At 40.7% G+C, this 26460-nt stretch overlaps 1 long non-coding RNA gene across 1 annotated transcript; it reads right to left on the reverse strand.

Moving 5' to 3' along the window:
• Positions 1–15315: 15315 nt before the first annotated feature.
• On the reverse strand, positions 15316–26105 carry LOC142402705 (uncharacterized). The gene is made up of 3 exons (XR_012773444.1): positions 26006–26105; positions 16447–16556; positions 15316–15361 (listed from the first exon to the last, which is right to left on the reverse strand). It is a non-coding gene; the product is annotated as an uncharacterized LOC142402705 (long non-coding RNA).
• Positions 26106–26460: the final 355 nt, after the last annotated feature.

Here is a 26460-nt window from a genome sequence, read left to right on the forward strand (position 1 = left end):
TATTTCGTCAGTCCATTAGCTATGTTAGTGTTTCACAGCAGTGGTGGACTATTCTGATAAACTCTTTATGAAGCCTCCACCTCTCTGGGGACTTGAACTCGTTCACCCTTCGCTAACAGCCAAAAGGCGTCCTGTAAGATGGGGGAGTCCACAGGCATGAATTGATATGCAGGGCTAAGCTCTAGGTTTTATTCTGCCTTATTTCTTGAATCTGTTTCTACCGAGTACTATTACAATGCTAACCACAGCTGGACTTTTACTTTTTTTCTACTGAGATTTTAGAGGATATAAAATTTCCAGCCAGGAGGAAAACAAAATCTTGTGCTTAATCTCACTTGCGGTAGTAATTGTCCTGTGGGCAGCTATCCTGTTGATCCTGCAGTGAGTCACACCCTTGTAAGTGTTGCACAGCAGTGACCATATCACACATGACAGTGAGTCAAACACATGTATCTCCAAAAGAATCACCGAGTCACAGCACCACACATTACAACAAATTCTGCCTTCCAATATTATATGCAATTCCCACTGATGTTAGCACAGAAAAAAGAGATTTGGGAGTAGCCTGTGCTTATAAAATACTTCTGTGTGCAAAAAATTACTTCACTGATCTCTGTAGTATTTCTTAGATCTGAAACATGTCAACTGTTTACTGCACAAAGCTATGCTATGCACAGTGTAGGTTATGCAGAGAAGATAGTGATAGTGACTATCATATTTTTCTCCAGGGCTTGTTTTATTGTTTGTGGTTGTTTAAGCTGCTAGACAAGAAGACTCTTCCGCAATACTCTTGTGATCAAGATGACAGAAAGGAGAGATGCCAAGCTGTGCATTGTAATGTATTCATAAAATCCTAGTGATGCCATTGCTTAGCAGTACACCAAGTCTTTTGCTTTGCTATCAATCAGCTTGAAAATTTCCTTCTTCCAATAACCTGTCAAAATATTAATTTGTCAGAATTCAAATATTTTGCCATGTAGCAGGAATAAAGTCAAAGGATTGACAACTGTGAGTTTAGGTAACAGACTGTGGCAATCATTTCTATTGATTGCAAGAACCCTTCAGGATCCCTCTTCTTTTAATTAGCACTGCAGTTGTTCCACTGCCTTGAGAACTGTTACGGCAATATTTATGGCTGCAATTGAATAGAGAGCATTTGTAGTGGAGAAATACACACATGCCATGGCTGATCTTGCACTACTTTTATGACATGAATATAAGTACCACTCAAGCATCTGCAAACTCTTAGGAGAAAAATGTGCTCCTGTGTCAAAAATCCCAGTCATCTGGAGGGTGCACTTTGGTGCCACTGATATGCCAGCATGTCGTCTCTGAAGTTGTCGCAAAATGTTTTCTAGAAAAAAAACACAAGTCCTTTCTGTTATGCGTGCTACAAAAAAAGCCCAAACCAATAAAATTATCAGTGAAATATTTTCATCACGCACTATAATCGGTAACGTTACTTTGATAATTGTAACAGTAGTATAACTGGCATACATAGGCTGAATTTCCTTCTAAATTTTGGATAACTGGAAAAAAGTTTTAAATTTAGTCTTTGAAGCTGAAGTACATTTTTTTTTGTTCACCTCTTTCTTGAAATTCCCTCTTCTGGTTTCACATTCTTACTGTATTTTCTTCAGAAATATTGTACATTCAAAGTTAGATCTGGGACTAATACTTTCCATGGCTACAGGCATATAGTTGCTGTATATTGAGATATGAACTTGTTTGGACATCACGAGGACAGAATTCAGCTTCATCATAACGATTGCAAAGTTTGGACAAGATTTGTGTGTCAGGTGTAAATGGGCAGTAACTGTCCAGATAAACAGAATTACTGAGTATGAAACCACCATGTATCTGATAAGACCTATTCCTGTGAACAGACCTTCTTCTGAAAGCCTTGACAGCTGAACCCTGTGTGAGTTGTAATGGAGAATTATGCGGATGAAGTTCAAAGAGGAGGTTAGGGAGCAAGAAAGGGCCTGCACGGGCAGCCTCTGGGTCCTCACAAGGCTGCGACAATTCCAGATCAAATGGCTGTAAATAGGCATGCCCACGCTGTGAATATGTGTCTGGGCAACGTTTTCCAAAGAACCTTCACTCGTATATCACTTTCTCTTTTAGCATTTTCATCTAGTTGTATGTAGAACAAAAACTTTTTTTGTCCCCCATCCCAGTAAAATATGTACTGAGACTGTACACTGAAGTAGTACAGTTGTGTAGACAAGGTAAACTCATTTTAGTATATCCACTTTATATCCAAATGGCCTAGAAACAGTCTGATAGTCTTGATCTGTGTAGTCTTTGGTCTCTGTAACACTATTACTTTTCTCTTGCTAGTTGCATCCAATTCTGTGCATCTTTCAGATCTCACAGGATGAGCTTTTCTCTTTGTCACAATTTCTTTTTTATCACTCACTCATAACTGTATGGATATTTTTTGTGTCTTTAAATTAAGGTCTTTTTAATGCCCTCAAGTAATCATTGGTGTAAGCAGAACAGTAATGTGACTCAAACATAAATGTCTCCAGTGCTGTAAAGTGGGTATTCCAGGAGGAAAATGTTATTAAGGGACTAGGAACATATTAATCAATATTCAATTATAATTATAATATAATTAATATTCAGTTATAACTATAAATAATACCAATGCATTTCTATAAAAATCAAAATAACGTTAAATGTTTAATATATGATATAGTGCATATTAGATATATTCTATGCTGTATATAAATTACATAGCAATATAAACAACAATTAATTGAAATGGCTATATTAGTTAATATTTAATATGTGGATTCTATGATTAGGCAATTAGTGTTATCTCTACAGCATTTTTTGATAAGAGATTGCACATAAGGGTCCAGCTCTCTTGTTTCTTGATAATATTGATTATTTTCTCTGAATTTACTACTCTGAATTTTAGAAGTTAGGAACCAGCAGAAATACCAAAATGAAGTCTGTCTGTATGCGCAGTGTTTGCAGCATAGTGATACAGAATGGGATTTGGCAAAGCACAAGCAGCATTGTTATTCTGCTGAACAAGTCACTTCGATGCTCAGAGGAAGCCACTTGAACCTTCTCCTTATGTGATAGAAAGCTACCTGTTCCCTCAGAAAAGGTAATTCTGTGTTGTGAATGGAAAGTTTAATTCCCCTCACTCATCTTGTGACTTTGCCTTGCTTATTGCATGCAATCTGAACCTTGTATCCACAATAAAAGTAGTTCTTTTACCTTAGGTTTCTCTCTGATGCTTGTTACCATAGGATCTGAGTAGCGTACAAACACAGATGAGTTGGCCTTCTCAGCTCCCTGACACGGCTTTTTGTAAACTTTATAAATATTTATCCCAGTATTTACAGAAGCAACCTCTAAATTGAGTGCTTTATTACCTGTGTACTTCACCTGAGATGCTCAAGACCTGTCCTATAGCTACCAGTCACTCATGGCTTCTGCTGGCTTCAGCTGTACTGGCTTGTCAGCATCTACGAAATCAAACTCTGGCTGTCTCGGGCTAGGGACCCAGAAAACAGGGAACATATCATTAGCGGTCCAGTGTGGTTATTTTCTTAGTATAAAATGAAAATCCACAAAGCTGCAGTCTGGAATCAACTTCCACCACAGTCTGCACTAATCCTCACTTTACCGAGTTTATAGCTATCTGTTTAAATTCTTATTGTTAACCTCATCCTTTGAAATAATGCACTTGGTTCTTTCTTTTATATATACACAGTGAAAATAGTAGTGCAATCCTTTCCAAGGGACAGGGTGTGCTGGTCAAGTTGAATTCTTTACATATGTGGCCCAGTAAATGTCAATATGTCAGTCTCCTCATGTAACACCAAGAAGACTCCCAGAAAACTCCAGAGAGAGGCTGTGATTAACTTCCATTTACTTATTATGTGAACAAAAGTCAACAAACAGATTTTAATAAAGATTTTTTCTGCACTAAACCAATGTGAAGAGTCAGAAAATTTGCATTTTCTATTACAGGAATAATTAGATTGCATCTAGGCTGTGGAAGATATCACTTCCATAGCAAATGCACTTGATTACAAAAAGATTATAAATGCTTGATTATAAACGAAACTGTTTTCTCATGGGACAGGTCTGACAGGTAGAGAAGTTTACAACTCACATCCATTTTCCTTTGAAGATTCATTAAATGATTCTTTTCATTTTTTACGTTTGATAAGGACAGTACTTTAGGTTTTTTCCCTGGGTGGGGGTTTTTTGGTGGTTTTTTTTTTACTTGAGTGATTTTTTATTAATACGCTGTCAACTCTCATGTTCTGTTTTTTTCTGTTAGCTGGAATACTCTTCTAGAGTCTGTGTTTCTAACAACAGTCAACTATTAGTTATATGGATTACAGATTATTTATGTGACATATGGAAAGACTGTTCACGTGTGGCATGAGCACAGTTCCACTATCTCTCAGACCAGGTCACTTCCAGGACCAGTGTCATCACCATCATGCAGCAAAAAAATAGAACGAAAAAACGCTGGGAGATGCAATCTGGTTTCCGGCAAGCCCATTCAGGTGCCTCCCAACCTCATTTTGAAGACCAGGACTGCTGGGGAGTATAGTGTGGAAATAGTTAGTTAGTTAGTTAGTTAGTTAGTTTTCACCCCTCACCACCTCACTTCTCCCTGCCCAGCTCTCCTGAGCCCTAGAAGCTTGTTAGGTTCAATGCAACCTCGTATGAATACCTGGACCTGGCTGGGCTTAGTACTGTGTTGAGTCCAGCAAATCTAGGAAGCTAGGAGAGCAATGCAAGTGCACTTCATTGGATGGCAGCCCAGGTATGCCACAGCTGATGCTGAACCTCATCCCAAGGGACAGAACTGGCTCCTGTAGAGAACATCAGCTTCCATGTCCTTTTTCCTCTGAAGACTCATTCCATGCTCCTACTTATTGTATCTGAGCCTTAGCACTTCCAGGCTTCTAGGACGAAATGCTTCCTTTAATGCAGTACCTGTGCCCATGCTAGCTCTTGCATTTGCACTGTGTCATGCTATGCCAGAGGCAACAAGCCCACCCAGAGCACCAGGGATAGTACAGAGGTGCATTGCAGTTGCTCTGTGCAAGGCAGAGGAGGTCAAGGTGAATTGTCATTAAACAAGAGCTAATAAAGCCTATTTGTTTCCTGGTGGAGACACTGGTGGTGCTTTGCACCACATTCTCTCTGAGTAACTGTATGTCCTTCACGCAGGGCACTCCTGCATCACTTTCTCTTCGATCTGTAGATTACTCTATAGAAGGCGTGGCTACATAATCTGAATTTAGGTGTCTAATGTAGGTGCTAAGAATCACCATCCAAAGATGCCTACATTCCTCTGCAGTCTGTTATAGATAATTTAGGCTCTTGAACGTAGGTGTTTGATATCAAGCAATCAAAGTATTTGAAAGTAGATCGTATATGTGTCTAGCAAAAGGGGGTTCAAATCACACTAGGACCTTGTATTCTATTACCCAGAAAATTACTTCAGACATAATTATCTGAAAGTGAATGTTAGGAAAAAATTGAATGATGAAAGAAAATTTCAACTCACTGTTCTCCTTTCTAGAGCTGTTCTTCAGTTCAAAGCAAACAGAGGTAGAAATACTTCATAGCTACCAAAGTACTCAATGTGGGCAGGGACCTGTTGGACAGGAGGGAGTCCTCTCTCGGCATCTGTTAATAAAGAGGGAACGGCTGCACCAAACATCAGTTACATGCAGATGTGCAATAACTTACAACACTTTTATGACAGAAAGAATAAATGATGAAGTTGAAGTGACTGTAGGACTGCAACTCATGTCTGGAAACTTGCAGGAACAAAATCTTTGACAAATATTCCCACAGGCAAACGTTACCCTAACTGCAGCTGTAGCCAGCAATGGTAGGGTGAAAGAGCTTGAGACAAGAAAAAATCATGGTCAATACTGCCCTTTTTGAAGTAAAGAGCAAGTTTGTATCCTTTATAAGAGCAAAGCACTGAAGTAGTCTCCTGGAGGGCCTAGAAGAGCTCATGTGTTGAAGATCAACAGCAGCTGGAGAAGCGCTGTGGTAATGATGACAGATGTGGGTAGCGAGGCAGCAAGAGCAGTGGTGGGGCTGAAGAGCAGCGGTACAAATAACAAAAGCTGCCTTTTACCCAGCAATATATTCTCTGGAGTGCCACATACTTCTGGGGTTATTTCAGATACTTCTTAGCTAGGATAAGGAGGTTACCCTAAATTTGGACTGCTGCTCTGGACCTGTGAGTGGGTTAGTAATCTTGCCTGCTGCAAACTTACTATGTAGATTTATTTTTTATTTTGTACTGGTTTATAGTTTTATTGTGTTTCTTTATCTTCTTATTAAAGTCATGTTTGTTCAAACCACTTTGACCTGTAGAGGTACTCCTCGCTGCTTTGTGCCTTATTTCCCAGGTTTCTGAGAGGGAGACTTAAAGCACAGTTCCTTAAACTTTCAGAAGGCACTGATGAAGTTGTACTGGCTTCTTGTAAGTGTTAATGAACATAATCAGGTTATGATTACTACTGCCTAGGCAGCCATCTACTTCCAGCTCATCCTTATCTTTCATAACAAGACCTAAAGTTGAGTTGAACACCTTCCATGTTCCAATTTCTAAAAATGCATTACTTCCTATTTTTAGAAACCCTTATTGCGTAGGACTTGCACAGAAGGTTCTTCTCTTTGCATTTCTTCTCAGAGAAGATCTGTGTGGTTGCAGGATGTAGCATTAGTCTCAGCTGTATTTGGCATTGTAGTACTTTCCCCTGCATTTCTAAGTGCTTTCCTGTCTGCATGGTTTATGGCTGAATCCAACCCCACTGAAATCAGTGTAAAGGTTTTATGACTGGCAGGAGTTAGATCTTATCTTGCAGCCTGGAAACCAGTTAGTCAAATATGTATGAAAAATTCTGAGGTGTTTTGAAGTTACTGCATAATGCCTACTAAATCAAGCTGAATTAATCTGACAGGGAGACAGTTCTCTTTCTGATGCAAGGGTTAAGTAATCGTTTTGCAATACTACTTCATGGCTTTTTACAGGGATGTTTTGCCCCTATAAAAGTTTTTCTGGTTCATTTAATCATTATTTATATAAATTGATCCTCAAAGTAGAGTCCTATGGATGTGTTTAGTGGCAAATGTGTCGTGCTTGGATACCCAACCAGACAGCTACTGTAGAGGCGAGGTGGTACGGGGGGGAATGAAATTCTGAAATAAAATAAAGAAACAATATTGGGGCAGTAGTAATGTTGGTCCTGATTGAAAGTGATTAAAATGAACAGCATGTTTAGTGAGCACTTTTTAGAGAGTGTGTGTGAAGATACCAAAAGGCAGCATCAGGAACAATTGTTCATCTCTATTTGTGATTAAATCCTTGCTATTAACATCCTTGTTACAAGGTGTAGCTTGTAATCTCCCTCCCCCCCAACTGTGTGGAGAAAGGCTATGGAAATTCCCACCGGATAAAATCTGCTTTAGCTCAAGATCATGGAATGGAATTCTAGCCTCACTGGTGGTAATGAATAGGTTTGTCTGTACATGCTCTTGCAGCATCGGACTTCTACCCAAGTACCCTCAGAAGCATCGGTACAGAGGGAGAAAAGTCACTGAATGTAGGCATTTGTGAGTGCATTTCAAAGCTTATGCGTATGCTTTTTCATTGCATTTTTGCTTTGCTTTTCCAGTTTCAGAAGCAGCTAGATCTAGATTTGTATGTGAGAGCAAAAGCAAAGGCTCTCTGCCTGTTGTCCCTAAGGCAGAAGACATTTCTGTTCTTGCAATCCTGTGTTTGTCCTGGCTGGCAAGAGGTACATTCTAAAATTGAACCTGGGAGTACCAGGAACCCAGAGCCTGAGAAGATAGTTTGAGCTGTAGATGTAGGGATTTCACGGAATGATGAGGCTTCGTGAATGGGGGAGGGAGTTGGAGGTAGTGGGGACCAGACTGAAGGGAGATGGGAAGTCTGGACGTTATGGTGTTGAAGGGGGAAGACACATGGATGGATAAGAGCACCAAGAGCTGGGATTAATGCTGACAACTGGTAATATAAGTTGTGGGTTAACTGGAGCATGTGTATTTTGAATAAGAAACAGTGGAAGGGTGCACAGACAGATTGAGGCTAGGACGAAATGATGAAAGAATGACACAGGAATAAGGGTTTTCTCTTACTAGGCCTTTTACTGTCAAGGAGTACTTACAGGAGCAAATTTTTTTATTTTCCTCTCACTAGCAAGATAGCAAGGCTGGTGTGCGTGCTGCCCTTCCTCTGCAAAAAAAATTGGACCCCTTAAAATTTGTATTAAGGATCACCTTCAAACAGAATCTCTCTAGCAACTGGTTGCAAGCATACTACTTAACAGGCTTTTTTTTCTCCACCATTTGAAGGTCATTTATCAGGAAGTTATGAGATTATTGCAATATTAATCCCGTATTCGATTACTGAAAATTAATTTCACTGACTTGCAAGACTAGGCATTCAAAACTACAGAAGCTTCAATACACAGGATCAGTCTAATTTTTTTTCCTGCAGTTTCAATATACACGACATCTGAGTCTGACTTGGAATGAACTTTTAACTTCTCTAGAGTGTGGTTTGGGTTTTTTGTTTGTTTTGTTTTGTTTTTGTTGTTGTTTGATTGGTTTGGGGGTTTTTTTTCTGTCAAAGGCCCTTGGGATTGATGTCTTAAAATAAGCTAAACAATCTCTGTAATATTTTTAACCAGTTATAAAGCCTTTTCATGTATGTGCCATCCAATAAAATCCCAAATGCCAAATATTGCAACAGTCAGTCAAGTGCTTTCTCTTGCATAGAACTTTCTGTCTCTTTCAGATAAGAACTTACAGGCTTACTTACTGAATGTATTAAATTAAAGGTAGTTGTATTTTGTGCTCTGAACTCTACTGTTCATATGAGTAGCAGTGTCCTACATGGGCAACTGTAAAGGAGAAGTGTTACTGTGCTGCTGTATTGTTGATTGATGGTATTTTCAATAGGAAGTGCCTAGAATCTGACAACTGTCAAAAAAGATCAGTTTGCCCCATCTTGATCTTATGATCAGAAATAAATTAGTTTTGCTATCTCTTTTTAGTCAGGAAAGATTACCATGGTCCAGTCATGAGACTGATGCTATTGCTGCCTTGGAAATGACTACAGTGATAGTTTTCAGTGGTGATGTGGCACCATGAGGTTGGTGTCCCTGTGCCAAGACCTCAGGCTGAAGCCCAGAAACATTTGCCTTGCCTCCGTTCTCTCGAAATCCCCTTCAGAATGGGAAAAAAATCGTTAAATCTTGAAAATTACTGCTGTACCCAAAAACCAAGTTACGGCCTAGTTTCAGTGTGGTACAATTTGAATGGCAAATATTGTGTCTCGTTGATGATAAATGTTAAGCAATTGGTTTTCAAGGTGCACCGGAGGTTGCCTGTGATTTTAACCTATAGTCCGCAGCTGCTGTTTTAGGGTCAGCTTGTCTTTACAAATTTTGTCTGTATATTTATTTGTCCATTTCCAGTTAGTCATTGATTTATAATGACGGTGCAATGGGAGTAACTGTCCCTCATTGCCAAGTGCTTCTTGTTTGCTTGGAGCCCAACCAATTACAAAAGAAAACAACCCAGCAAAGTCACAATCCTCCCGTTTTGTCCTTTCTCACATGATGCACTGATTGTCCTTCTACCTTTTGGAATGAGCTGCACCTTCTTGGCCTTTTACCAATACATGCAAGGGAAAAGAAGGCTTTCTTCAGAGTACAAAATACGTCAGCTACCTCTTGAAACCAGCACTTTTTTTTTTTCTTCCCCTGAAAGAGAAGGTGGAAATATTAATAGGAAAAATTACCCCACACCTTCAGTAACACCTTGGGCTGCAAAATACTCATGTCCAATTCCCTGAATCACTAACTACTTCCTCTGTGGTTTTCAGTGAGAAATTCAGGACAGCATCTCATGTTTAGATGTTCTAGTTTCTGTAGTTATCAAGGGTCTCTCCACAGGCAGCGAGGATAGACAAACGTGTCCAGAGGGTGAACCTTTTTAAGACTCACCCTATGGAGGCCTCAATTCCCATCTACAAGCAGGGATAAAGCATTTTGCTGCATCGGAAATGTATTCTGAGGATAAATGCATCGAAGAATGTAAGGCATTTGCACTTTGACACTACAGCTGTGTCAGTGCTGGAGACAGACCACGTTACAGAGGCTTCACAAGAAAAACAGTCAGAAAACTTACTGTGTCAGGATAACTGTGTGATAGGAAATGGAGTTTGACTTGGCCTATGCTTCTAAAATTTCCTTAGGCAGTTGTGATGACTGAAGATACAGAGGGTGTAAGGACAGTAATTACTTCCTTCAGCCAGAGAAGAACTGAGAGCGTATTTGTGCTCAGTGATGAGCAGAGCTCTCAAAGGGAGATGAATTCAAGCAGAACACTAAAAGGGAAAATGAATGGTGGTGCCAGCTGATCATAGGCACTAATGAGGTTTTACAGCAGTAAGTAAGCTGAGTAGAAAGCAAGCATTACTGTAGAGCAAACAACAGCTCTTCACTACAAAGACAAGTACATCCCAGTGTTAACAGCCTGACTCTCAGAGGAAACTGGAGGGAATGTAGTCTTTGAAGATTGCCTAAGAAATAAGTGCTCAAAGCTCACAGGCTGACTTATCAAAGCAAGTCACCCATTAGCACTTCCTCTATATCCCAGGTGCTTTGTACCTCACAGCATCTCTCATCTCTGGACACAGAAGAAAAAGGTTTTCTCTATAATTTTGTTAGTGATGAGTGATCTTATACCAAAACTACCATTGGAAAGCCATTTATGCCTCACTTTCATGCTGGTGTAGGCTTTTTTATTTTGGCGGGTTGTGGGTTCTGCTCTGTTTTTTTCTTTTTCTTCAAGCTGAGGATAAGATCTGTGTTATGGACCCTTGTCTTCATTTCCATTGCCTATTCTGCTTCACTTTCTGAATCTTGAACCAGGGCTTCTCCTCATCATGGAGGGACTCAAAGACCTATCTGGTCAGGGATGATGGACTGCCCTGCACTGGCAGAGCAACAGGGCTCCGAATAACAGCATCCTACAGTGAAACCCCACACTTCTTGAGCTCAGATGCTAATGAAATATAACTGGCCACAGCAATATGTTGTTAGTGGTGATGTGAGGCATGAGTGTGATGGGACACACCTCCGGGGTTACCTGACCCTTGGGAGTGAAGGAAGGATCAACTGAATCACCCAAGCTGGTAGAGCCAAATGCAAACATGAAGACTGTTAAGGTTAAACAGCCCTCGCTTCTGAGGCCTTCTGCTTTGCCAGAGGAAATCACTGTATTCACCATTCCCCCACAGTAACTGTCAGAGATGCTGTAGGACCATCATGTGGAATAGCTTTTAGTAGGGAAAAATAGGGAGATAATCAACAAGTGGCTAGCTGGAGGGACAAGGCCCTCATTTAAATGACCTTCAGTTGCCTTGGTCGCAAGTCAGAGTCTAGCAGAGCTGCACTCATGCTACTCCCAGTCTCTGCCCAGATCATAATCGGAGGTCATGCCACAGACCCTGCTGACCTGGGAGCTCTGCTGGTATTTATCACTCCAGCAAACAGTACACTTGCCAGCCCATTGAATTAAGTAGCTCCGGGGTGAAGTTGCAACACGTGAGACTCATCTTATTGTGAAATAAGCAGAATGTTATGGAATAGCACAGATTATCAGAAAAGGAGAAACAGGAACCAACATCCCCTTTGTCCCTACAGGCCGGATTGTCAGGTCATGTCGTAACCTTAGCAAGTCTTGCTGCTTCCAACACTTACAGGTACATAACTGCTCTAAATGACTTCTTGTTTAACCAGTTTTGAGCCCCTGATTTGCTTCAGCCCTACCAGTAGGGCTGATTTTGGATGCTTACAAAATAGAGTAAGGAAAAGAAAGAGTACTGTGATGGTTACAGCAGCACTTCATTTCTGTTCTTCCAAGCTGCATTTCACTTTCAATCCAAATTTATTGGGTTTTGCCTTTGAAGTAGGAGAGCCTCAGCCTTCTCAAGGATGAAGCTTTGGTTTATAATGAAAACTCTACATTAACAGATGGAAGTCAGCTGTTCTGCACTCTTGGCTGCCTGTAAATGGCCTGGACACTGGTAAATAAATAGCTAACATTTGCAGAAATTAGTGAAGCATTTCTCTCAATAGCTCAAGACATTAAAAAAAGTGTTTTTAGACTAGATTATGGGAAGAATAGCTGGACACTTTAAAAGGGAGTTGAAAAGTAGTTAAGAGATACACCAGCATAGCAAAGGAAACTTCCAAGTCTAATGTCCAGAGGGACTTCCATAATGCTTGCAGATACCTAAATATTTGGGGGATGGGAGAAGAGGTAGTAACCATGAAATGAGCTGGCAGCATTCAGAGGCAGAAGAAACAAGAGCCTGCTCTAGAAAAGATAAATGAGATCTTAATATTAAAAATGGGAAGAAAGATAATGATCATACCAAATTTGTACTTTGGAGTGTAGTGATTCAACACTCACAGGATAAATGATGAGGGGCGCATGCCTGAATGCTGCAAAGAGTCTAGGAAATATGGAGGAAAAGTGATCATTCTTATTGAGAGGCGAATTGACCCTCTTCTCTTTGGGCAACATTAAGATGATCCAAGTTATTATAGCTGGAGAAAAGACAGTGATTCAGTGCATCTACTCTAGTGCTATCAGTAAGAATCAAGTCATTCTCATCTGTTGTAATCAAATGTAATTAGGTAAAAAATGAGCGAGTATGCCTAAGGCTTAGCCTGCCAGCATTGGATTTTGATTTAGACTTGGTTCTGCAGTTTTATCAGCTTCACGTGCCTTAAAAGAGGCCATTTCAGTTTGTGACCGAGGACGCGCTGCAGCTGTTTATCATTCCCATTTTAGCAAAAAAACAAGGTCTATGAATAAAACAGCAAGAGAAAACAAGCAGCGAAACTGTAACTAATAGCATTCGTTTGTTAATGAAAGCACAGTTTAACAGCAATATTTGTTTTTTGTTTAGTTTAACGAAATGTTCCCATTAGGGGACATTTTTGTTAAACTAAACATTTTGTTACATCAGCTTTTACTTTTGTAACAATAATCATGGTCTTCATTTTGCTGGAAAACAGAGTGTGATGATTACCACCCAATGGGGACAGATGGGGATTAGACTCTCCTATATACAATATTGTAAACTTAGCCCTTCTGTTTGAATCATTCATGACCAAACTGACTTGGAGACTTGATAGATATTATGCGAATGAGACTGGCACAAAAGTTTTTGCTTGTTTCTTTTCCCTCTCGTCCCATTGCCCTATGATTTCAGAGCTCGCCACAGTTCCCAGCCCTGCTTTGATTATCAGACACCGAGTCCATTCTTGGCTCTCAGACCAGACCCAGCAGGCTGTAGAAAGGGACCTCAAATGTTGGCATGCAAGGAGCCCTGTACTTATTTATCTCACTAAGTACATGTCTCAGTGCTCAGTGTTATACCTTCATGTAGTGGCCTTTCTGCTTGAATTCAGGTGCTGCATTTCTTCCTGCAGCTTCTGTGGGCAGCAAAGCTCTCATGAGTATGTGAATGGTCAGGCCCTGTGGTGCGGCCATTGCTTGAGACAGGCAGACAGAACCAGCAAATATTTTAAACAGCAGAGTTCAGAGCAGTATCCATCTCCTAGCATTAAGGATTCACTGATTTTATTTTAATGATATAGATGAAAGAGTCCATTCAGAATAGCATTAAATATTTGTTTCTGCCAAATATCTTCACTGTCTCCTTTCCTTTAACATACATATTCAAACAGATCTTTCAATCGTGTATCTCTAAAAAACTTGAAAAAAAAAAATCTTGAGAATGGGAAAAGGACGATACTTCCCCCCACCATGCAACAGGGAAGGAGTTAACTGACTTGTGATAACAGAAAAGCCCATGAGTCCAAGGTATTGCAATCATGAGTGCAGAGACAAATAATCAGATCAGTGACCAGATAAGAGACTCTTTCTCCAGCAAATCTTTGAAATTTATAGTTCAATTACAAGAGTGGGCTGGGAATGATCATAAGGAGCCTCAGCTTCCCAGAAAATATTAAGCCGAACCGAAGCAGAGTTGTGCAGCTGAAAATGGGGAAGGAGAGAGGTGGTATCTGAGAATGCTGGCAAAGGTTTGGAAAGAATATTAATGTAAATAAGTGTTAATGTTTTCCTTTTATATGGAACAGACTCCAGAAAGTGAGGCTCGATGTAGGATGCAGTAGCTGAAAGAGGCAATTGAGACAATGAGGACAGCTGCTCTAGTATTTTTAATTCCAACTGTATACTTCTGAACCATAATCTCCAAAAGCTGTGTCTGGGTGGGGGGCAGGGGGGTTGTGGTTGGAGATCACCAGCTGGGAGGAAAACTCTCAGGAGTTTACACAAAGCACCATTTAAAAGCTGAGTGCATTGGCTCAAAGCAAGCTTTCAGTTGGGTTACATAGAGAGAAAACTGGTAGATGTTTGGACAGAGTATAATAAAAAAACCCTTGTTTTCACCCTACTGAGTTTTAAATTATGGAAATTAATTAGAGACAGCCCAAGGAGGCAGAGGACCATGGCTACATCTGTACTACTAAATGAAACAGAACCAGTCACAGATGGGCAATGCCCACACTACATAGCTTTTGGCCATGGGTTTCCTCTGGGCCCCCATCCAGCACTTGTATAGCATAATGATTATTTTTGTGTGGTGGCTAAAATTGTGTGAAGGCTCAGGTTTCAGTCTGCCAGACCAGTGCTTTCATAGCGTGAAACTGAGGGCACGCGTTGCATACTCCTGACGTGTACCAACCTGCGTACCTGGGGATTCAGACGCTGCTGGGATAGTGCTGGAGGACTGTGTGAGAGCAAGGAGCCAGCCCCAGTGGTTTAGGCACCTCCATACTGTCTACTGGAAGCAGTACCCGGCAAGTGCTATCCCCCCAGCATTATTTAGGACTTGTTGACTCAGGTCAAAATTATGCCAAGGAGCATGTTAAGTGATGTGGGTGACTCGGGGCCCAGTGAGTGAGCTCATTGCCTGCTCCTGTTTTACTTAGCGATACGGTGAAAATATTTTCATTAAAATAGAGAAGATGGGATTTAGTACAAGATGAAAAAGGGAGTGCAGAACTGATGACTGGATGTGGTTTTGCCAGCAATGCTTGGGGAATCAGGGTGCACACATGCATGTACTCCTGTTAGGACCTCCAGATGCACTCCCTATCCTGCTCCTCATGTGGCATGGCTTCCTTTCTTCCCCAGTAGCAGTGGCCTCTCTTCCCCCAGCAACCATCAGCTCCATCCAGCACCGTAGTGACTGTAGCTTGCTCTAAAGGAGGGACTATGGGCAGAAAGATGTATCAGACAAGAGATTTTGTACAGAGATAAGCAGTATTAGTAAGACAAAAAAGACAATTCACTGAACCCTGAAATGTGTGATCTGAACTGTGCAGGCTCTGAGGAGCCTCAGCAGAACCCAAGGCAGGGTTGAATTTCTGGGAGCCTCCCAGAAACCAGGCACTTTGCTCACACTAGGTTCAGCAGACAGACCACACTGGGGCTGATGCCCTGCGAGTGGGGTTTCAGATTTTGTGACTCCAGGGCAGCCAGGTCAATATATGGGAACAAAGCACCTGAGTTTCCCCTGTCCAGCCAAAGCCACAGGCTTGGGACCTTGGGCAGCAAAACTAAGATGACAACGGATATTCATGTGGGAAGTTTTTGAATGACATTCTCAGAAATTCAGTTCACTGGAAATTTCAAAATGTTTGGGTTTTGGTCCAAATCAAAACAAAGCAAGCAAAAAGGAGTAAAAAATGAAAGTATTCAAGTATTCCCATTGAACTGGAAATTCTCCTTTTTGGTCAGCTCAGCAGCAGGATTATTAGAAAAATGAAGCACAAAGCACAATCAGGGGAATCTCCATTCCTGCTAGAATCGACCATTGTGGCACCTCCTCTCTGAGAGTGGACTAAAGCAGCTTGATAAAAGCAAAGCAAAGCTGACAGGCAGTAAAGTAACTATCAATATACCTAGGGAAAGCACTGGGGAGGAGGTGAGTAATTTCAGGTAAAGGACAATTTTGACCCACAAAGAAAAGGATTTTTGCAGTCCATGAATATATTTTAAGCTGACATGAGACAAATACAACCGTTAGAGAAGCTGCGTTCTGATGCCCCAAGCTCACCCCCATGTTGCTTAATATGGAGTCTGAGAGAGTTTGAGTTGTTTATATGACACAATAGTGGAATAGAATCTAGTCCACTAATGGAAATAGTGGACTAGACCCCTGCATCTAAGCTGCAGGGGAGGTGCTGAAGAACATCATCCTTCCCTCTCTGCCCATGTAAGCAAGCAGTTGGGAGTCAGTGGTGCATACCTGTATCTCATGTCACCCAGCTGTCAGGATGTATGTAGGCTATATACCTGATCCTATAGGTTGGGGATGTCTGTGTTTCACTTTTCAGCAGTTGTTCAAAACTTTCCTTCCATTTCTGGTTTTGCTGTCTCTGTAAACTTTATTAAAATTGGCAGATCTGGGGGAAAAATAAATATGGGTCAGTCCCAACATGTGAATATATTTATAGCCACGACAATATTTTGTTGGAATCACAGAAGTAAGTACATACCAAAAGACAGTAATCTTACTGTCGTAATCCTTGTTCTGCCTGCCCCAGCCCATCCTACCCAGCTGTACATTACTCTGAATTTCTCCACTGCAGATAAATGGACGGGGCTTGGAGGTCACAGTTCTTTAGGCAGCTATGAAATCTCAGCATTGAGGTTCCACTTCTGTAGGGTGTCAGAAACAGTGTCTGTGTCCACGAATAACAGAAGCTGTACTTTCTCACGAGATATGTTTCTAGAATTATAAACTTCCCTTACATTTCCCTGCCCTCGGGGAAAGTTAATGCCTTGTTTCATATTTTAAATTAAACTTCAAGAACCCAGCAGGAATACTCCAGCGGCTCTCGTGCGCAGAGGCTTTGGCCAGGCATGGATCGACCTGGGAGTGAAGGCAGAGGCAAACAGACCTTTAACCCTCGGTGTGCGACAGAGACCTGGCTCCAGCTGCCGACCTCCTCATGTCAGGGCTATGTCTGCCCCAGGGGTAATAGCTGAAAACTACTTCAAAGTTGTAAAAGTAAAAGGTTGAATTTACGAAAATGGGAAACGGCAGTTTTGTGACAGTTTCTTACTAGAGGAAGTACATGTAAACATGTTGTGTAGTGAGTGTATAATGTAGCACACGTGAAGTCATGAGCATGATCTCCGGGGTGAAGGTCGGTGGTGTTCTTGCTAAACAGCATGCATGCAAGTAGCACAAGTCTCTTAACGTTACAGGGCCCTCTTCCTGGCTGTGTCAAACATTTTATGGGACTATTTCTGTACAAGCTATTTCTAGATGTGGCCTGTGTCAGAGGTTTTGGCCGGCTGGATGTCTAAGCATCTGTTTACAAGCGTCAGGATGGACGGAATGTTGTCAAGTACAGTCAAAAGGAACTGGAAAGGACACATCTGCTGGTGCTCCACTTCGGAACTACAACTGTTCCAATTAAAAATAAAATAAAATTAAGAAACGCACTAGGTAAATGTCACTGCCATTGTGTGAAGCCATTTAAACATTGCATTTACGAACAACTTCAGGGCTGATATCTAAATTGCACTGGGCTCAAGTCAACAATGACAAATAAAAGCACAATTCAACTCCACCACCACAGAGAAGAGAAACATGGAACTGGCATAGAGGTTTGATAAAAGGCCTCTTTTCCCTGTTTGGCTGTTTGCTCTTTCTGTTCTTTCTGCTCACTTGGTCAATATAAAAATCCTTTGGAAAAAAAAACATCTTCAAAAAGAAAGAGCAGGAAAAAAGTGACATGTTTAGATTTAATTTTATACACAATGTGTCCCTCTGTATGTATGTGGTCATTTCAAGTGCATAAAGCATATCTGAACAAATTTAACTAAAAAAAGACAAATGTGCGGATAGGAGAGGATTGTGACAAGTCAAGTTAATTGTGACAAGCTGAATTAAAAGTATGAGGGAATGCAAGAAATCAACAAAAGGAGTAAGGAAACCTATAACACGACCAGAAAAATGATCTTGTTGGCAAAACAGAGATTTATGAGTATGATAACTCACATAATAGGACTATCTAATAGTAAAGGATATAGCTCTGCACTGATCCTGAACTCCAGACAGGAGAGGAGGTTGGACTCATTGAAAGCCTCTGGGTAACGGTGCAAGAAGAGGACACAACTGCTACTGTTGTTAGACCAAGCCACCCAAAAAGAGAATATCTGCCGTGGAAGCCTTTTTTATGAATAACATGACAAATCATTCAACAGAACCAGAGTCACGAGAGAGTTTAACTGTCCAAAGCACGGTCAGGAAAGGAAAACATCAGGACAGAGGTCAATTAGCAAGCTCTAAATTAAAAAGCATGGGGCGTCATTTCTGGTGCAGTAGAAAAGACAGACAGAGGAAAGGCTCTTATGGATGTGGTTCTAGCCAGTGAACCAGTCATTGTTTGAGAACAGGACGATGAAAGGCAACTTGCAGACAGTGAATATGAAATTATAGAGTTTGCTATCCTAAGAAAGAAAATAGGGGAAAAGGAGAAAATCATGGACTTGAAGCAGGCAAACTTCCACCAGCTTAAGTCAACAGCAAAGTCAAAGGAAAACATAATTAAGTTGTTGTGGCAGAAAACATAAGCTATCCCTATCAGAAGGGAAGAGTACTGAGAGACAAGTTTAGGTAAGCCAGAAGCTTTTAATTGAGCTCAAGCTCACAAAGTTCCACCTGGAAAGTGGAAAACAGATCAAATTCTAGAACATATAAAATAACAGCATATATGTATAAAACTCAATGAGAAAACTAGGGCACAAAACCAACATACAGCTAGGAAACAATTCAAAAGGTAATGTGCATTAATAATAAGGAAGAGCAAGGAATATGTCGATTGTTTTTCCTGTCTATTTGGGGCAGTAGGGGGGAAGGTGATGACATAACTGGTGATCCCAAGAAGGTTGGAGTATTTAAAACCTTTTTTGCATGTCAGCTGCAGGCACATGACTAGAATAATTAACATTCATGACAAAGTGTTAAGAATTCAATCTAAAACAGGGAAGAAATAGGACAGGAGAACATTATGAAATGTTCTCAAGTCAGCCAGACCAGATAGACTACAGCCTAGGATATTTTAAGAATGAAGTGCATTAGTCCGATTTAGCTGTTACTTGAGAATTCATGAAATATGGCTAAGAGATATAAGACTGGGAAAGGACAAAAATAACAGCTGCCTTTTAAAAGAAGAGGGGAGAGAGCAGAGGAAGAAGAGCCTGGAAATAATAAACTAATCAATTTAATTTCAACTCACAGAAAAAAAAATCTAGAAGCAATCAAACTATTTGGCAACACTTGAAAGATAGCAGGCAAAGTAATAGCATAAAAACTAATTTGCTAACGCATATCTGTTTAAACACATTTACTTTACTTTGATACTGTCATATCACAAAATTAGGGTTTTACAGGGAACTTTATTCAACTTTTTTATTAACAATCTGGATAACAGTCTTATTAAACTTGCAGATGAGACAAAGTTGGAAAGAAGTGCAAACATAAATGTGTTGGAAGACTTAATTCAAATTCAGAATTATCTTGAGAAATTGCAGTAGTGGAATGTAAAATGGATGAAATGCAACAGGGATGATATACTGCGTTTAGGTGGAAACAATCAAAATTTAAAAAAATACAGGCCAAGGAATGACTTTTTAAGAATTAATTTTTCAGAGAAATACCTGGAGGTAATAAGTCACAAATTGAAGATGTATCAAAACTAACAATCTGTTGCAAATGCAAGACACAAGGAATATGCTGTGATCTATAAACAGCAGTATAGCCCTCAAGCCTACTACTAGAACCTTGGGTAGAGGACTTGGTCCCTTTGGGGCACTACACTTCAGAAAAGACATGGCCAGCTGGAGACAGCTGAAAATAGTGCAAGTGATTAGAGGTAAAGAGAATGTGATCTATGATGAAAGATTTTAAAAATAGAGATTATTTGGCCTAAGAAAGAGAAAAGACTGAAGCATAGAATTTTCAAATACAGAAAATTCTTTTCAAATACAGAAGAGAATAATCTGACCACCATTTCCACCATGGATAGAAGAATTCAGAAATTTAAATTGTAGCAAGAATAAGGGTTAGGCATTAAGGAAAACATTCTAATAATTAACTTGTGAATTTCTGATACAGGTGGCTTTGGTAGGTAAAGGGGTCTTTATCACTGAGACTTGTTAGAAAAGTTAGTCAAGAAAATACCAAGAATTAGGTAGGGACAGTTAATCCTTCTCTGGGACACATGAATGAACTACGTCAGGAGTAGGTAACTTGTAGGTTTCAGCTGCATTTGGCTCTTCAGTAATTCAAATGTGGTTACCATGTCAAAATGATGACACGTCAAGCATGTCAAGTACATGATAAGGAGGTGGTCTGTTCTGGTATGGGAGCTCCTGCTCAATCTGAGTCCACCTATGAAAAGAAGTAGTCATCAGGTCCTGCTTAGAGTGAAGTCACCTCTTTTCCTGGAACCCAGTTTTATACTCAGCTTACCCCTCATCCCATGATGGAGCTCTGGAGTCCTGTAAGAACATTGTTGTTCATATGACTCCTGCTTCTTGGCCTCTCCAAGGCATATGGTGTGCATCACATGGCTTCCGTCCAAGGTAAAACATTGTTATGCAGCTCCATTAATCAGAAAGGCTGGACACTCCCTGAACTGGATGACTCTTGAGGTCATTTCTCTGTCAGCTGGCTTTTGCCCCCACTGCCTTTCAGTACTGTTATGAGCGCTGAGAATCATCAAAGTACAGGCATGCAGGATGAAATGAGTTTGAAACAATCTCGTGCAGCAATTTCACCCAGGCAGTGGTTGAGGGCCAAAGGACATTAGATCATGTGGATGGACAGCCAAACCTTTTTCTACGAATGGAACGGAAAGTCCAGGGGAGAACCCCATGGAGGAGAGAAGGACTTGTTGAGCAAGAACAAAAGGGTTCAGAGATCTGCATTTCGACTGCAAGGTAGTTATGGCTCAATTGAGATTTCTGAAGGGAGAACCATCAGTGTAATCCCATCAGAAAAAAGGGCCCTATAATAGGGAAATCTGGGAACTACAGACCAGTGGGTCTGATTTTTACACCTGATTAGATGGATGATACAGAATAGGGTTGGGAAGCACATGAATGAGCATGGTCCTTTGGGAGAGTTAAAGTGCTATCCCACATGATCTTATGAACTTCCATGTATATAACAATACTCTGCTTTGAAAGACACTCCTCTGTAGACCATTTGAAGATACTCTAACAAAATTATATTAAGACTAGATTTTCCTCTACTGATGTTATGTTTTTCTCAAAATGGTGAGTTGATGTAAAAAACCAAGCTCTTCAGAAAAAGGTTAACATCATCTTCAATAGAAAGCGTATCAGTTATGTACAGAAGGCAACAACATGCATTCTGTCAGCCTGTCTGTCTTGAATCCCTTGCCGCCACATACACTTAAGACCTGTCAATTATAGACTTTAAGCTGAATCATAAACTAAAGGATGTTACTGTTCCTGGAACTAGCAGACTTATGAAAACAACAAAAAAAGTTACTCTGTGGTTTCGTTTTCATTCTTCAACTAGCCCAAGAAATTTAAATCTCCTGCTTTACACACTGTGACCTTGGTCAAATTCTTGTCTGTTGTCTTTTGCATGGTAACACTAGTGTTTTAGCTTAAAGTGAATTTGAGTACCCAAATAATCAAACAGTCTCTGCTCTAGCTTCTGTGATCTCGTTTCCACCTAAATCTGACAGACAAGAGAACTTGGGGCAGAGAGGGGGAACACGTAGCAAAAGTTGCAGAAAAATGCTCATAAAATGCAGGTAGATGACGAGTGCATGCCCTGAGCAAAAAAAGGTAAGATACTTTGGAAAGTGAAGCAGTTAGGTCTCTAACATACTGGAATTTAGGAATCTAACTGCAGGAAAGCAATCCAAGAAAGCCTTGTTTAATGTGCTTAAACCTTTGAGACACTTTAGACACTAGCATTTTAGGCAGAAGCTTCAGTGGACAGGTAAACTTGTGCAATTGGCAGAAGGAAATGGAGGACAATGTGGACACATAGGTGTAGGAAGTGGTCTCAGAGTCTGGATTTCAGTTTTGCAGTACGTGCCCGGTCACAATCTTCAACAAGCACTGAAAAGACTAAGGATGGGATTCAGTTAAGATCCACAGGGTGACACTTGCACATTATTTATTTTAAAATGTATTTATGTTTTTCATTGTTCATTTCCAATAGTTCTTCTGGCTAATATACCTGTATGATGCAGGACAGCCTTTGTAGCACTGGAAGCAGGCCAGGACACTAGGTCTGAAATTCCTTGCCTTAAAAAAAAGGGCAATGAATATACTGGCTGAAGCAAAACCTTCACTTCTACTCTCCTCCATCCCTTCTTCAGAAAGAAAGCAAGCAAAATACCTCAATTGTCACTTTTCTTTTCTCAGAGAACCAGAAGTCAATGTATTAATTACACAGTCTGATAGGTTTTCATTTTGTATTAGGTGTAGATAAAGACATGATGGATGCCTTATAAACAACAGAGAGAGCAAGAAGCTGCAGGCTGTGGCAGGGTGTTACTTCACTTTCCTTTCTCACTTTGCCTGTGCCTTCCTCTCCTGCATGCATGTTCATATTGATTCCTTGGAGATTAGTTCCTTAAAGAAAATTCTCTGTTTCCACAGATATTTGTTGGTTAGGTAATTATTCTGCTTTCATGTAAAGTATTCAGGGGAGCTTTCCTCTGTAGCTTTAAAGGAAGTAACCCAGACAACCCACAACCTAAAATTTTCCACATATTCACAGGCTGAGAGCAGAGCTGCTATTAAATATTGTTTTTATTTTTGCATACAGCAAGCACTGTGCATTCCCAGCTCTTGGTACAAGTCTGATCACGCTTGGAATATGCATTTTATTAGTGTGGTTTCTTTTCGTGGCAAGCACTCATGTGCCATAACAAAATAACCTAAATGGTACTTTTTTCTGCAATTAAATTTATGATGGAAATTTAGATTAAAAGAGCGCTTCTCTTCTTTCAGCTATTATTATATCCTAGATGAATAGAGAACATTAAGAAGGTAAAGTGAGGAAAGAGGAGGTATTAACCCACCTGCTGCACAGAATTTTAACTTGCTCCTATCTGATGAACAGAAATTTTAATGGAACACACAATATGTGCTAAAAAGACTGATTTACTCCCTATAGAGGTTATCACTTAAGTTTCACACAGTACCAGTGGAGTTTTTTTTATTTCCTTAAGTTTTCTAAAGTCATTACATAAAGGGGGAAACACACATTTATCTGAACAATTCTGTGTCTTATTTCTAAAGGACTAACATGTTCCTTTTACATCCTCCATTTTTTCGTTACCGTCTAAATAAGATCAGTGTAGATTAATTGGAGAAAGATGTTATACTACTTAAAAAATATGGATTCGTAGTCCCTGTGCCTGGAGGCCAGTAACAAGTGAAGCACCACAGGATCGATGCTTGTACCTGTCCTGTTTAACATCTGTATCAATGACCTGGAGGAGTGTTGTGGTTTAACCCGTCGGCAAGGAAGCACCAGCCACTCACTCACCCTCCCCCCGCTGGTGCGATGGGGGAGAGAAACGGAAAAAAAAGTAAAATCCGTGGGTTGAGATAAAGATACTTTAATAGGACAGCAGAGGAAGAGAAAATTATTGTTTAATAACAATAATACTAATAACAATACTAATAAAAAGAATGTACAAAACAAGTGATGCACAATGCAATTGCTCACCGCCCACTGACCCAGCCCATGCCCGAGCAGCAATCGCTGCCCCCTGGGCAACTCCCCCCAGCTTATATACACGGCACGATGCCATATGGTATGGAATAGCCCTTTGGCCAGTTGGGGTCAGCTGTCCTGGCTGTGCCCCCTCCCAGCTTCTTGTGCACCTGGCAGAGCATGGGAAGCTGACAAGTCCTTGACCAGTGTAAACACCACTTAGCAACAACCAAAACACCAGTGTGTTATCAACTTTATTCTCATCCTAAATCCAAAACACAGCACTATATTAGCTACTAGGAAGAAAACTAACTCTATCCCAGACAAAACCAGGACAAGGAGGTAATATGCACTCTCCTCAAGTTTGCAGAGAACACCAAACTGGAGGGACCAGTCAATACACTCAAGGGCAGAGCTGTCTTCCAGCAGGACCTAGACAGGCTGGAGGAATGGGGTCATAGGAACCGTGTGCAATTCTGCCAGAACAAATGCAAAATCCTACCTTGTGAAGAAAGAAGCCCATGTAGTGATACAAGCTGAGGACTGACTGCGTGGGGAGCAATCCTGCTGAGAAGGATCTGGTGGACTTGGTAGACAGCAAGCTGCCATGTGCCCCAGCAGCAGTGAAGGCCAACAGAAACATGGGCTGTGTGAACAGGACCACAGCCAGAAGATCAAGAGAAGTGATTATTCCCCTTCACTTGGCAGTCATGAGATGACATCTTGCACATTGCACCCTGTTTTTCCCCCCTCCCTACAAGAGAGACATTGCCAAACTGCAGTGAGCCCAGCGGAGGGCCACCAGGATGCTCAGGGGCTGGAGCATCAGCCCTGCAAGGCGGGCCTGAGGACAGGGCTGCTTCTGCCTGGAGAAGGGAAGGCTTTGGGGGCACCTCGGAGCAGCCTTCCCCTTGCTACAAGGAGGTCACTGAGAAACCAGAGCCAGGCTTTCCACAGCAGTGCATGGTGGCAGGAGAGACAATGGCCATAAGTTGAAATGGGAAGTTCAGACTGGAGAGGAAAGGAAACCTTTTTCCCCATGAGGACAGTGCAGCAGTGGAACAGGTTGCCCCAAGATGTTGTGCAGTCTCCATCCCTGCAAGTTTTTGAAAGCTAACTGAGTAAAGCCCTGAGCGACAAGGTTTGACCCTGCATTGAGCAGGAGGTTGGACTAGGGAGCTCCTGAAGTCCCTTCCAAGCTGAATTTTCCTGTGATTCTATGCTTGTGTTAAATACAAAGCAAATAAAATAGATAAAAACATAGATTTAAGCTGCAGGTAAGAATATGGAATATGAACAATGTCTTGACTTAATTTCAGCCTCCTGCAGCTTTTCATGCAGTTTTGAAAAATAAAACCTGTTTTTTGTAATTTAATATAAGTAGTTCCTCACTCAAGAGAAACACATTCATACCCACTTAAACTGGAATTTCAAACTACTCAGGCTAGACCTCAGAGTCTCAGGCCTCCTCTAAAAGCTCAGCAAGTAGAGCAATATCAATTAAGAGTGCATTTTGCAATATTGTATTGGCAAAATGTCCAGCAAGAAAAAGGTTACTTTATCTCCTTCCAGTATAAACTCTACCAGCCAAAGACACCCTTTTTTTCAAGCATGGACCCTACATATGGACACCATTATATTGATCTAGAAATGTATATATTAACAGAGCTTTTGCTGACTATAGGAAACTATTGCCTGCTAAACCAAGCAGCCAGAGTTTGACTGGTTTAACTCCAGCTATGGCAGATTTTACCAATACAGCTACCTTTATGCTGTACAAGCACAGACATAAGCCAGTGCTTACAACAGGCATTCACAGCTAGTCTTGCAGAAATTACTGCCAATCATAATATAATGTGCACTAGTTGTAGCCACTTTAAAGGGAAGGAACCTCTTCCAGATGAAGAACTGTTATGAACTGAGCAGTTGGAATCCTATTTGACACGCTGTTGATAAACATTGTGTTATACACTAACATAAACAGAGAGCAAAACCAGATTCAGCCATCATTTCGTCTTCCGCGTCTGGTTCTAGAGCATCACGCTCAGAAAGGAGAGGACTTTCAATGCGCTGCTTGGAATGGACTGAAATGGGAACCGCGTGTACAGAGAAAAGCATACCTACATTAGCTGGTGTTGGTATTATTGGATATTATGTCAGAACAAATGGTCAGAATTCAGGTATCATTACTGAGTGTGTCCAAGCCAGACTTGCTTTTCCAGGCTTTTTAAGGGGATTGGAAAGAATCTGGAAGAGTGATAACAGAGCATAAATGAAAAAGAAAAAGGGAAGTACATAGGCATACATTAAATTATACACAGTTTGAAAGGTAGATGTTTCCTAACAAACATATAAAGAATATAATAAATTCCTATATTGTTGCTGAGCTAAATTTAAGATTCATGCTTCATAAGATATCGGACTCAGATATTCTGAAGCTAATTTCTGTTGATGATTAAAATACTACTGCAGACTAGCAGCACAGAATAAGTGTATTATAATATCCCCCCAAATCCTCCAATGAAAGTGAGTATACTAGTTATTAAAAAAAAGACAGCCTTTTTTCTTTTTTTTAAATA

Source organism: Mycteria americana, chromosome Z (assembly GCF_035582795.1).
Source record: "Mycteria americana isolate JAX WOST 10 ecotype Jacksonville Zoo and Gardens chromosome Z, USCA_MyAme_1.0, whole genome shotgun sequence".
Lineage (NCBI taxonomy): Eukaryota > Metazoa > Chordata > Aves > Ciconiiformes > Ciconiidae > Mycteria > Mycteria americana.